This window comes from Octopus bimaculoides, chromosome 1 (genome assembly GCF_001194135.2).
Source record: "Octopus bimaculoides isolate UCB-OBI-ISO-001 chromosome 1, ASM119413v2, whole genome shotgun sequence".
In the NCBI taxonomy this organism is placed as follows: Eukaryota; Metazoa; Mollusca; class Cephalopoda; order Octopoda; family Octopodidae; genus Octopus; species Octopus bimaculoides.
Window position 1 is genome coordinate 60563095 of NC_068981.1, and position 11444 is coordinate 60574538.

At 33.7% G+C, this 11444-nt stretch overlaps 1 protein-coding gene across 4 annotated transcripts in view; it reads right to left on the reverse strand.

The window, feature by feature from the left end:
• The window catches only part of LOC106871357 (growth hormone secretagogue receptor type 1), an 878042-nt gene that overhangs the window by 122823 nt on the left and 743775 nt on the right, over nucleotides 1-11444 (reverse strand). The window contains exon 1 of one of the 4 annotated variants that reach the window (XM_052967169.1): nucleotides 9370-9458. The exons of the other annotated variants lie outside the window; for them this stretch is intronic. The gene's annotated coding sequence lies outside the window, so the exon portion shown is untranslated. Of the gene's footprint in view, nucleotides 1-9369; nucleotides 9459-11444 lie in introns of those variants that run through there. 4 annotated transcript variants of the gene reach the window in all.

Here is an 11444-nt window from a genome sequence, read left to right on the forward strand (position 1 = left end):
CACTTTACTTAGTTTTAATATAATTTTTAATATATCGACCGGTTTCATTTTCGCCATTCATGATATTATTGTTTACTTATCTAAATATGGATTTTCTTAAGAAGAAATTTTTGTCCATTTGTCTATGTTGTGTGTGATGATATTTACGAGCGAATGGATTCACAAGAAATTACATATTCAAATACGTAAACCATAATATCATGAATAGCGAAAGGGAAACCGGTTGATATATTAAAAATTATATTAAAACTCTGTAAAGTGTGTGTATTTTCCTTTTTAAATGTCTTATATATATATATATATATATATATATGTGTGTGTGTGTGTGTGTGTGTGTGTGTGTGTATCTCTCTGTGTGTGTATAGATAAGTGCATACACATGATTAATTCTTCACGTATTCTAAGTATCTGAAGGTATATGGAACCCCCTCGTAGCTCCAATAATTCACAGATTCACTCAGAGCCGCATGGTCCGATTTATGAGTGAATTAACATGTCATGAAGTTATCTCCGGATGAATGTTATGAACAGACATCCACTATGGACTCATTGTAGACGAAGCTCCTTAACTCTTTAGCTGCTGATCTAAGAATAGTTAACTCCATAGAAATCTTGCATCCTGAAAACTACTCGATACGTAATACTCTTTTCACCAGACACCAAGGCCAATAAAATAATATTCATTGTACAGGTTGTTATGAAGCCATTACACTAAAACAAAGACGATCGCCCTTTCTTTATTAATCCAGTATCGATAGGAAAAGTGGCTGAGGCAACGGAGATAGGAGGAGCACGCTCTTGGAATTCTGCTGTTTTGACATTCCACAAAGGCTACTATTGAGGAATAGTTATTTTCAACAGATTTCGGGAAGTTATGTATTTAGTAATCCTACTAAATAAACGACAAATTATTAAATTAAGATTGTGCGGATGTGTCTTACTGATTCCTCATTCATTGAAGCGATAGCAGAGTCTCCATACTGATATGTGCATAGACATGTGAACATATATGTATGTTTATCTATATGTATATACACTTATTAATATGTGCATAGAAATATATGTGAATGCTTGCGTATATAGGAAATTAGGGATATATACGTGTGTACATCTCCCTACACACACGCGCGGGCGCACTCACTATCATATGCCTATGAACATATTTAGTTTGTGTGTGTGTGCCTGTGTGTATGTGTGCGTGTTTGTGTGTATGCGTGTGTGAGTGTTTGCTTTATATACTAAAATGTTATGTCGAACTAAAAATAATCTTGTGATATTTTGCTTCGTCTCAGTTACATCCGTTGATGTTCCGTCAACCTTGTCTTCAAAACTCCTACGATATCGACATAAAATTACCTGATAGCGTACTGAGATCAATAAAATAGAATGAAGCTTTTGAAAGCGGGCCACTTCATAGCCACAGACTAAATACCGAAACCAGTGAAAGCTAAAAATCTAAACAAAAGTACAGAAAAATGTCTTACTAGAAATATATTACAAATTTGAATAGTTAGTCTTGCGTTTCACCATTATCACATATGAAGCTTTATGTGTACAATAAAACATGTTATATCTGAAATCTAATACTTAAAAATATTTTAATAACAGCTTCATTATCTGGCAGTACACATAACATAAAGCATACACACGCACAAACCATAAAATCTTACGGAAATAGCATGGAAGCAATATGCAAATCGATGAAATATATACTGAAAATATTAAACACTAATTAACTGCCATCAAATATATAACATGATGTGACATTCCGAAGAGAGTGTCAAAACACAACACATGTTTATCGAAAACCTATACCCATGGATATCCATCAAAATTACGAGCTCCAGCTTCCTTTCAGTGTCATGAAAGATATCGCAAGATACCTAGAGAATGAGAATACAACTATCTGCTTTATTAATAGTGTCCATAAGCTAGAAATATTTAATCCTGAATGTGCATTACATAGCACACTCATCCTATCTCTTTCTCAACTTTCTCCCTCTCACACATAACATACATGATACCTGTAACCACTCAAAAGGATAGAGAGAGAGAGAGAGAGAGAGAGAGAGAGAGAGAGAGAGAGAGAGAGAGAGAGAGAGAGAGAAAGAGAGAGAGAGAGAGCAGAATAACTTAGAAATTAAGTAGAATAGATAGTAAATCCTCCTTATCGTAAAAGTCTATCTAAGAAGATATAGCTTATCTGTAATCAATATAAATCAAGAACAGTGTTTTAGAGTAATACTACAGTCTGCGGACGTCTCACTAGAATTAAGGGATGAATTCAACAATTGCATTCATAACAACTCATTCACTTGTGATAGTATTTACAAAACAGACAGGACGCCGTTTAAGATAAGAATCACATGAAAACGTTAAGCTCCAATTAGAGATGAAACATAATCAGGAATAAGATAACATGTACCATGTAAAAATGCAAATCAAGCTATATAGAGCGACAAAATTATTTTAATGTTAGAAATATTACTGTAGTTTTTCCTTTCTTGGAATTATTTCCCCTTTACTTTGAGAGACGTGAGCAATTAATGATTCCCATCTTTCATACCAAGAGGCCAACTTCATTTGATTGAGACTTTTCGCTTTCGACGTCCCTTATCTGATTAATTTAAATACCTGCTATTAACCGACTTTTGTTATTTCAGCTACCTCATTATGCAAATTACTACTGGTCAAAAGTCTACATAACACTTTGTCTTCACGTAAAAGATCTGTCGATTTTTCTAGCGTATTTTAGATTAACGAGGCGCAGTAATGTCGTAGATAACCTTTTGCCTACCAAAAAAATGTTCTATAAGCATGTATATAGATTTTGTTAAATTGGAATACTGCTAGCAATTAAACTAGGATTTTGTTCTCTTTTTGTAACTAAATAGGATATTGAAATTAACAGAGAACTTTTCGCCTTTTCTTTCTGTACATTATTGCTTACCTGTATTAATTGCTGTTTGACAGAGCTTTATTTAGTAATTTATTATAACAGCTTTCCGGCTTTCTTTTAAAGTTGTTCTTTAGCTCCAATGTGACTTAAATAAGCAAATCTATGAATAAAAGTAATTCATCCATGACTGTCTTGTGATTTCATCAGACGTAACATACTTAGGTCTGCATTATTCAGTGTGTTTTTACATTTATTATTCTTAATTTATCGCAAAGAGGATGGGAACGACCGTTGAAAATTTGGCTTATATTTCTATTGGGTTGGCAACTAAGTTCCTGTGGTTTTTTTTAATTAAACATTTTTAAAAGGTTTAATAAAAACTAATTAATCAATAATGTATTCACCCTTGTTATTTACAACTTATTCTCAGCGTTCAACAAGATTTTTAATACCTCGTTGGTAGAAATCACCCGATTTCGACTCGAAAAATTGATCCAACCAAGCTCTCAATTCTGCATCAGCATTGAAGAAACTCCACGCGTAGCATTTGAAAGAGATCGAAAGAAGTGGAAATTCGTTGGTGCCAAATCAGGACAGTACAGAAGGTGTGTTAGAACTTCGCAGCCATACGTTTGAATGGCTTCCTTGGTCATATTGGCGATATGAGGGCGGGCGTTGTCGTGCAGGAGTTAACTCTATGCTGCCGATTAGGTCTTTTCTCTTGAATAGCCGTGTTGAGTCATTCCATCTGTTGAACATAGAGTTCCACGTTGACCGATTGGTTCCGTTGAAGCAATTCGTAATGGATAATCACGTCCCAGTCCCACCGTAAGCAGAACATCGTTTTACGCGGATGCAGATCTTGTTTCACGCGTAGTGTTGCTTGTTTACCGGGGCTAAGCCATTCCTTACGATGCTTCATATTGATGTATAGGCACCATTTTTCGTCACCAATAACGATTCGGAAAAGAAACCGTTGCATGTGTCAATGAGTTGAGCGATGACGAGCAAGCAAACCAGCGGAGATTGTGGCTCGTTGATTTTGTTGTTACCACGTAAAGCATGCGGAACCCATGCTCCATACTTCTGAACCTTTCCCATCGAGTTAAATGCTTCTCCATAGCAGTGTCGGAGCATTCCATTTTCTTTGCCAGTTCCCTTGTCGTTTGACGAGAATTTTCGTGCAAAGGTTGGTTTAATCGCTCTTCATCGAACTCAAGTGGACGGCCAGAACAAGGTGCGTCTTTGAAGTAAAAAAATTTCCATTTTTAAACTTGGCATACCAATCATGAGCGGTTCTTTCAGCTATGGCACCCTATCCATACACAGCACAAATGTCGCGAGCAGTTTTTGCTGCCTTAGAAACTTGATTAAAAGCAAAAAGAGGCAGTGTCGAAAATGCTCATTTTTTAAAACTTGATTAAAAGCAAAAAGAGGTAGTGTCGAAAATGCTCATTTTTTAAAACTTGACATTCCATTTTAATGATCAGAAAATAAACAAAAAAAAACCATTTTATGTGCTCTAGACTTGTGCCCAGGTATTTATTCTAGGATTGTGTTGATATATGTATTCTATGCTCATACTGTAGGGATGTATAGAGCTATATAGTCTGAGCTTCTTTGGAGACGATTATGATCTAGGTTTATATTAACTTACACAATTTTCGGTTCTGTTGAGTTACGTCTTCTTGGTTTGCGTTGAAACATGTTCTTTAGATTGTACATTGTGAGGCGATAATCGTATTATTTATTTTACAGGCATTTCCAATAGTGTTTTCATGTATTGTTTCTACGCTATTTGTTATTTTATGGTGTTGGGCCATGACTTATTCTGTTGACAGAGGACTGTGAAGTCAATAGTATTCACGGTGCTGCACTAAGACTAATGTTATCAATATATTACTGATTGCTATGTTGCTTTTGCATATTACAAAAAATGTTGTGTAAATAGTGATTGCATCGGACTTATATCGAATCTCATGCTGCTCTGTTATGTGGATATGCAGCTAAGTATTGCATTTTGTAGTTTCCACTTTCGTTCGAATATTGATTCGTTCTAACCGTGCCGCTATGAATTATTTAGTTATTATTTGAACTCAATCATAATCTTCCAAATGACGTCAGTTATAGTGATAATGTTGATGACTTTGATTGGAATAATAATGAGTAGTTGGAAGCAGAGGAATAAGAAGACAAGTACGATGCTGGTAACTATGACGATGATGCAATTACAACAAAGTTATTTTTGATAACTAACGAGAATTTATGATACATAGAAGGAGTGTGGCAAGAAAAAATTTAGTAACGGCAGTTGAGAATGTAATTATTTGAAAAATCGTGCTGGAAGAGGATAAAAATCACGAGAAAATATTGCCTACAATATATAAAAGAATAGAGAAGAAATATTCTTTTCAATTGCGTTGTACAAGTTTATAACAAAGCATGAAATAAAGATAAAAAAAAAATTCTGCGAAAATGCTCTAAGATAAATTGAGATTACAAATTTAGTAAATACCGTCGAAATTAATCCATGAAGGAAGGCGGTGAAATATTTTATCTTTGAAGTTTGAACATTAGAAATCAAACAAAACCAAAAAAAAAAAAAAATCGTTGCGGTTTTCAGTTTCAAAGTTAGATTTTCCAGCCTAATTTGAGACTATTAATTTTGGCACAATACATATCTCTATAGTCTATTGTCTATTATAGTTGTGAGGGAAATGACTTGATGACATCCTCCTTACTCTTAAATTAAAGGTGACATCTCTAACTCATTTCTGAGTTCAAACCGAATAGAATGTCTAAACGAAAATAAGAGGAATGGCAAATGCGTGAGATTTGCACCACAGATACATGTTTCAGTAACGGATTATGAACGACTTATACTTTAAGAATGTGAGCTTACGAGAAAAGCTCAATGTAACAACTCGATGTTTTCAAAACGGTTACGAAATTTCCCACCATGACGTTTTAAATAATAATATAACGATAAATTGCAGACTGTGGTATTGATCTTACCAGTAGGAACTCTTTTAATTATACATCTGATCGATCACCTTGAGTTTGAGCAACACCAACTGATTTATTAAAAATATGGAACGGCTATTAATAGTGCACTTTACTACATAACACATTAGTAAACTTTACACAAAATAGGTGCACAATCTTTACTTTAAACTTGACCTATTCTGCACATTACTCTTATTAATTCCACTATCTCCATAAATAACTTGTAACTTTCTGTGGATGTCAGAGAGCCACTAATTCATCTTCACTTTGATATTGTGTTTTTCGCAAAGTATATGACTAAATGCAGATCATTATAAAATTGAGAACTCCCTCGTTTGAATTCTCGGGCTTTGCTTCCATTATGAATGGAAAGAATAACGAAACATTATGAGTCTGCCTAGAGGTAATTCAGTGTTTTTGCACCTGTTTTATGCTGTCTGAATCTCTGTCTTGTCATAATTTGAAAAGGTTAGTAAGTTCATCTTAGTCTATATGCTTGTTCGCGATATTAACGATATGACAGCGTGAAAAACTGGTATATTTGTCAACAATTAATCGTTGTTGTAATAGAATTCCATGCTACATAATATATCGCTTCACGCAACTGTAATTATATCATTTGTAAACGCCATCAAAGCTACTATAATACTGTGTAACGTACGCGGTCAGGAATGACGTGTCCTATAAAATCTGCTCAAATCAGGATAATCCAATCTCGACCAACTGTTGCATGTTTCATAAACTACCACTCGGACACTTATGATTATTGTATGTTCTATGTTTATAAGAAATGAAGATATAAAACAAGAATACAAGGCATATTAACATAGGATTTGGGGGAAGAAGGAATAATATTTATAGCATTTTGGTTTTGAGGAAAAAATAAATTTCTTACAAATGTCACTACCTTATAAATACTAAATCAGCTAAGCAAACGACCTTCTCTAAACAAATTAAAGACTCTATAACATATTCAGGACGCTGTTTCAGAAAATTATCACCGATCTCTTTGAGCATATAATTGAAAAATTTAGCAGGGGAAAAATGAGTAAGACGAGATAAGGTAAATTTGCTTCTTCAGTTCTCCAGAATTAAATCTGAAAACAGACCCAGACACATCAGTATCCCTCCTTATACATCAGAAAGATCAGAAATGCAACAAAACTTTAAAATATCTGGGTCAAATGAAAGATAATCATGGAAAAGTGGCACAAAATATGAAATTATCGTAACTTGACTAAATTTAAAAGCTTAACGTAAAACATTCTCTATAACTGCTTCAAGATGTGCGGGAGTGGTTCTCTTCCTGATATATTTTACGCACCATGTTGTTAAAGAAACTATATTATAGAAATGACTCATCTTGACTCAGTTTAGACATCACATTTTGAAAACTGAAAATTAACAAATTAAACAATAGTGTTGGAGAAAAATTGACTTGGAATCCAAGAGAGAATAGAATATCAATTTTTAAATACAAAAATTATCCAAATATTTTATTAGCTACCTCAATTACAATCAGATCAACGTAGAGGAAAATTTCTTTAAAAAAAGTAACTGTCACATGACTATGTTTCAAACTCTTTCAATTTCATCAACAACTACACAGCCCAATTTTACTCTCAAATATGATGTAATAGTAAAAAATAATGACGCAATACTTGCAACGTAGTGGGTTTGAACAGACAGGGAGAAAATAACGAAAAATCAGATGATACTACTTTTGACCCAGCCACCAATTTTGCTTCCCCACCATTCGTAGCGTCAAAAATCTCACCAACAGTCGAAACAGAGTGAGAAATAAAGCAATAATATTTCAACATTCATTGGAGGTGAATTTGATGCAGTCATCTTAGTACTAAACTGATGACATTCAAAACAACCCTCACTGAACCTTACACATAATATTAAACCAAATACCAAAACTTCTTTAACGCCATGTATCTATTACGACAGAATCTTTTTACCACGTCTCTTCTGATCTTTTGAACATGATGACCGTGTGTACGCTATGACGATGATGATGATGATGATGATGATGATCATCATCATCATCATCTTCATCATCATCATCATCATCATCATCACAAATACGGATCAATAAACAAAATAAAATGCACTTTGAGAAATGTAAAAGATTCTGACCGGGACAATTTACATAAAGAGAGAGAATATCAATTTGCTAAATTTAATAGCAGCTCAGTTTAAAAATTGATACTGCAAAAACAAATAAATAAATAAATAAATGATTAGATAACTAAATAAATGATTAAATGAATAAAGTAGATCTAAAATGGCATAACCTGAGGAAGTATTGTATAACCAAATTTCAGTACTGAAACGGTCAATATAATAAAAGGAAAAACAACCTCAAACCAACACAATTGCCAGAAATGAAATTGAGCATTAAGTAGTAAATCAAAGACTTTACTTAAAAAAGTGAAAACTGACGTGTATTTGCAAGCAATTAAAATCACAAACAAGTAGCATGATATTAAATAAAATGATTAGTAGGGTAACTACACTTGAAACGACCCATAACACAAGGGCAAACAAATAGATCAAATATTTTAAAAAAGAAGACCCCTTTTCAAATAATCAAGGCCTCGATACCTTTATCCTGTCAAATAACAGGAAAAGATATAACGAAATTATAATGCAAAACATAAACCGCCATACTCCACAAAATTACAAACACATTAAAGCTTCTAATAATGAATATCGTGCACATTAGCATCCTTAACTATGGCTATCAATACTGAAAAGTTCTTGAAGTTTGAAAATTATCATAATACTATGACTTAATTCTAACACAAAACTGAAGCAGCATCTGACAGATGTGTCGTCTCCTATGCGTATTTATCAAGATTTTATTGAGAAATACTCACCCTTAACATCCTCAAAACACACATTCCTTCTTCCAACTAGCAACACGAATTCAGACATTAATATTTGAAATATGATACACAAGTACAATATGTTGGAATTAACTTAACTCTGTTCACAACGTTCATTTTAGCCCTATTCCTTACTAAGAAACTAAAATGAACATAATACTTCAAGATCTTATTAAGAAGTAACGTCCATTAATGTCTATCGAACCCATTTTTTATGTTACTACTCATATGTCAAGTACAGTGTTCACTATATTTAAAACAACTATTTGAGTTTTCAACAATTCTCTTTAATAGTGCGTTTATACATTTACAAATGCCAAATAGTGCGTTTATACATCTACAAATGCGACTTTGAGTCACATCTTCACATTATACCCACATAACACCTATTCTTATCTTAATGTAACCCTTGGCCAGTATACAGTCTCCTTTCTTACATGTATTCAACATCATAGAAGTATCGTAAGCTAATAAGAAAATCACTACAATGTTAGACATGCTAGGCTTATGTTTCTCAGCTCTACTCTAGTACCTAGGAACATGCAGTAGTAGATGCAGTGAACATACCTAAACACCAGCGGCAACATCATGCACACAATGAGACGAGTGCATCTACGTTATCACGAATTCTAGTAGAAACAGTTGCAAAGACATCCTTAAACCACTATTGGTTGATTAAAAGAAAACACATAAATAATGTAGTTTAGATATACTGTCTAAAACCAAGACAGGATGGTCTCAGATTTAACGCTTTTGACGCTCTGTTGACCCGGGGCAAAACGAAAACAACAGCAATATCATGAACACATCACTACACACAAAAAAGACTTCTATTAGGAATAACGTATATTATTCTCCGATGCTGTTAACGCACGCATATTGAATGCACAATAGACAAAAGAAAACAGCACAGAAACACATTCAAAGAATTGAGCTAATAAGTTTGAAACAAACAGCATATTAATCACAAAATACATTCATTATGCTATAATGCCGGTTCAGCATAGCTACCCTAATATAATAAATCTAACAAACTACAAAAAAACATAAGTAAATAGATAAAATAGTGACGTCACGTCATTCAATGTTTACACTAACCAAGTCACACACTGAAGCAAACATATTCGAAAAGCAACGCACTTGGAGGCGCAAAAACACAGCACGTTGCCGAAAAGCTTTGACTTGTATTGCATCTATATCAACCCACTGGACACCTGAAACAACGTACAGTAACATCTTAATCATATTTCTGTCACACTGGCTAAATAATAATTGAATGCATATTCACAGAAAAATATGTCTATCACTAACTACACGACACAAACATCCGATCACATACACAGAGAGACACACACATATGCACTCACACATACACACACAGACACGCACGCGCGTACGCACACAAAGATACACACAAAGACACGCACGCGCGTACACACACAAAGATACACACATATATAAAAACATACACACTCTTGTCGGAAACACATGACTAGAGACATATACAGTATCACAATAGTTGTTACCAAGAAACTTACTTCCTCTAAAATAATACACAAATAGGCTAATACATTGGTCTGCCTATAAATTTTCGCTATGGCATCAAAGTTGTGGACAGAAATATTTAAATTGAATAATTTGGACTTTGGTAGAGTTATTGAAGAGATCGATAATAATATGAAGTGTTGTCTTTCATTGGTGACATTGAACACCGTTGGCTCAGCCACTTGTGGCTCTTACCACAATGCATATCTCCAAAACTGAACCTATATTTTAAGAGGAAAATATACAGAACATTGTATGGTATACAAACTTTGTAGAAGCATTATCAGTATTATTTTAAATTTCATTGGAGTTGAATAGAAGTTTGTAATACATCTTCCTTATATAGATTACTACATTAATAAGATATGGCATGAAAAAAAAATAGCTACAATGACTAGTATGCCGTATTACACGAAATGAAGCTAATATACACAGAAATAGAGAAATAATTTCAATTTAATTAACATCGAAATTAGTGTTCACGGGAGTTGTTTGATTGAACAAATAGAATACTTCAAGTTCTGTTTCTTTACTTCTTTCGTTATTTATTTGGCCTCTTAATTTTAGATACACTACTTTCTTTCTATACGGATTCATTAAATTTTGTTTTCGCTATTTGTATTGCAATTCTCATTCTGTTCACCTTTAATTCCCGTATTTCCTCTGTTAGCTCTCTCATTTCCGTTCTTTATTTTTAAGCTTTCTATTTTCGTTTTCAACTATATTCTATGTATACTTTATTTCAACCATTAACTTCTCAATTTATTTTCCTGCCTTCGATACATGTTTTAAAACTGCCAACCTTCAGTGTACAAAATTAATTTTCATCCAAATTCTTAAATTAGAACAACTGAAAATTCCTCTTCCACTAAATATAGTATATCCCTCCTCAAAATGTCACACTCACACACACACACTCATATATGATGGCTTTCCTTTAGTTTTCGTCTACCAACTCCTCTCACAAGGATTTGGTTTCCCCTAGATAATAGTATGAGACACTTGCCTAAGGTTTCACGCAAAGAGACTGAACCCGGAACCATATGGTTAGAAAGTAAACTTCCTACCATACTGCCACGCCTGTACATGCATATATA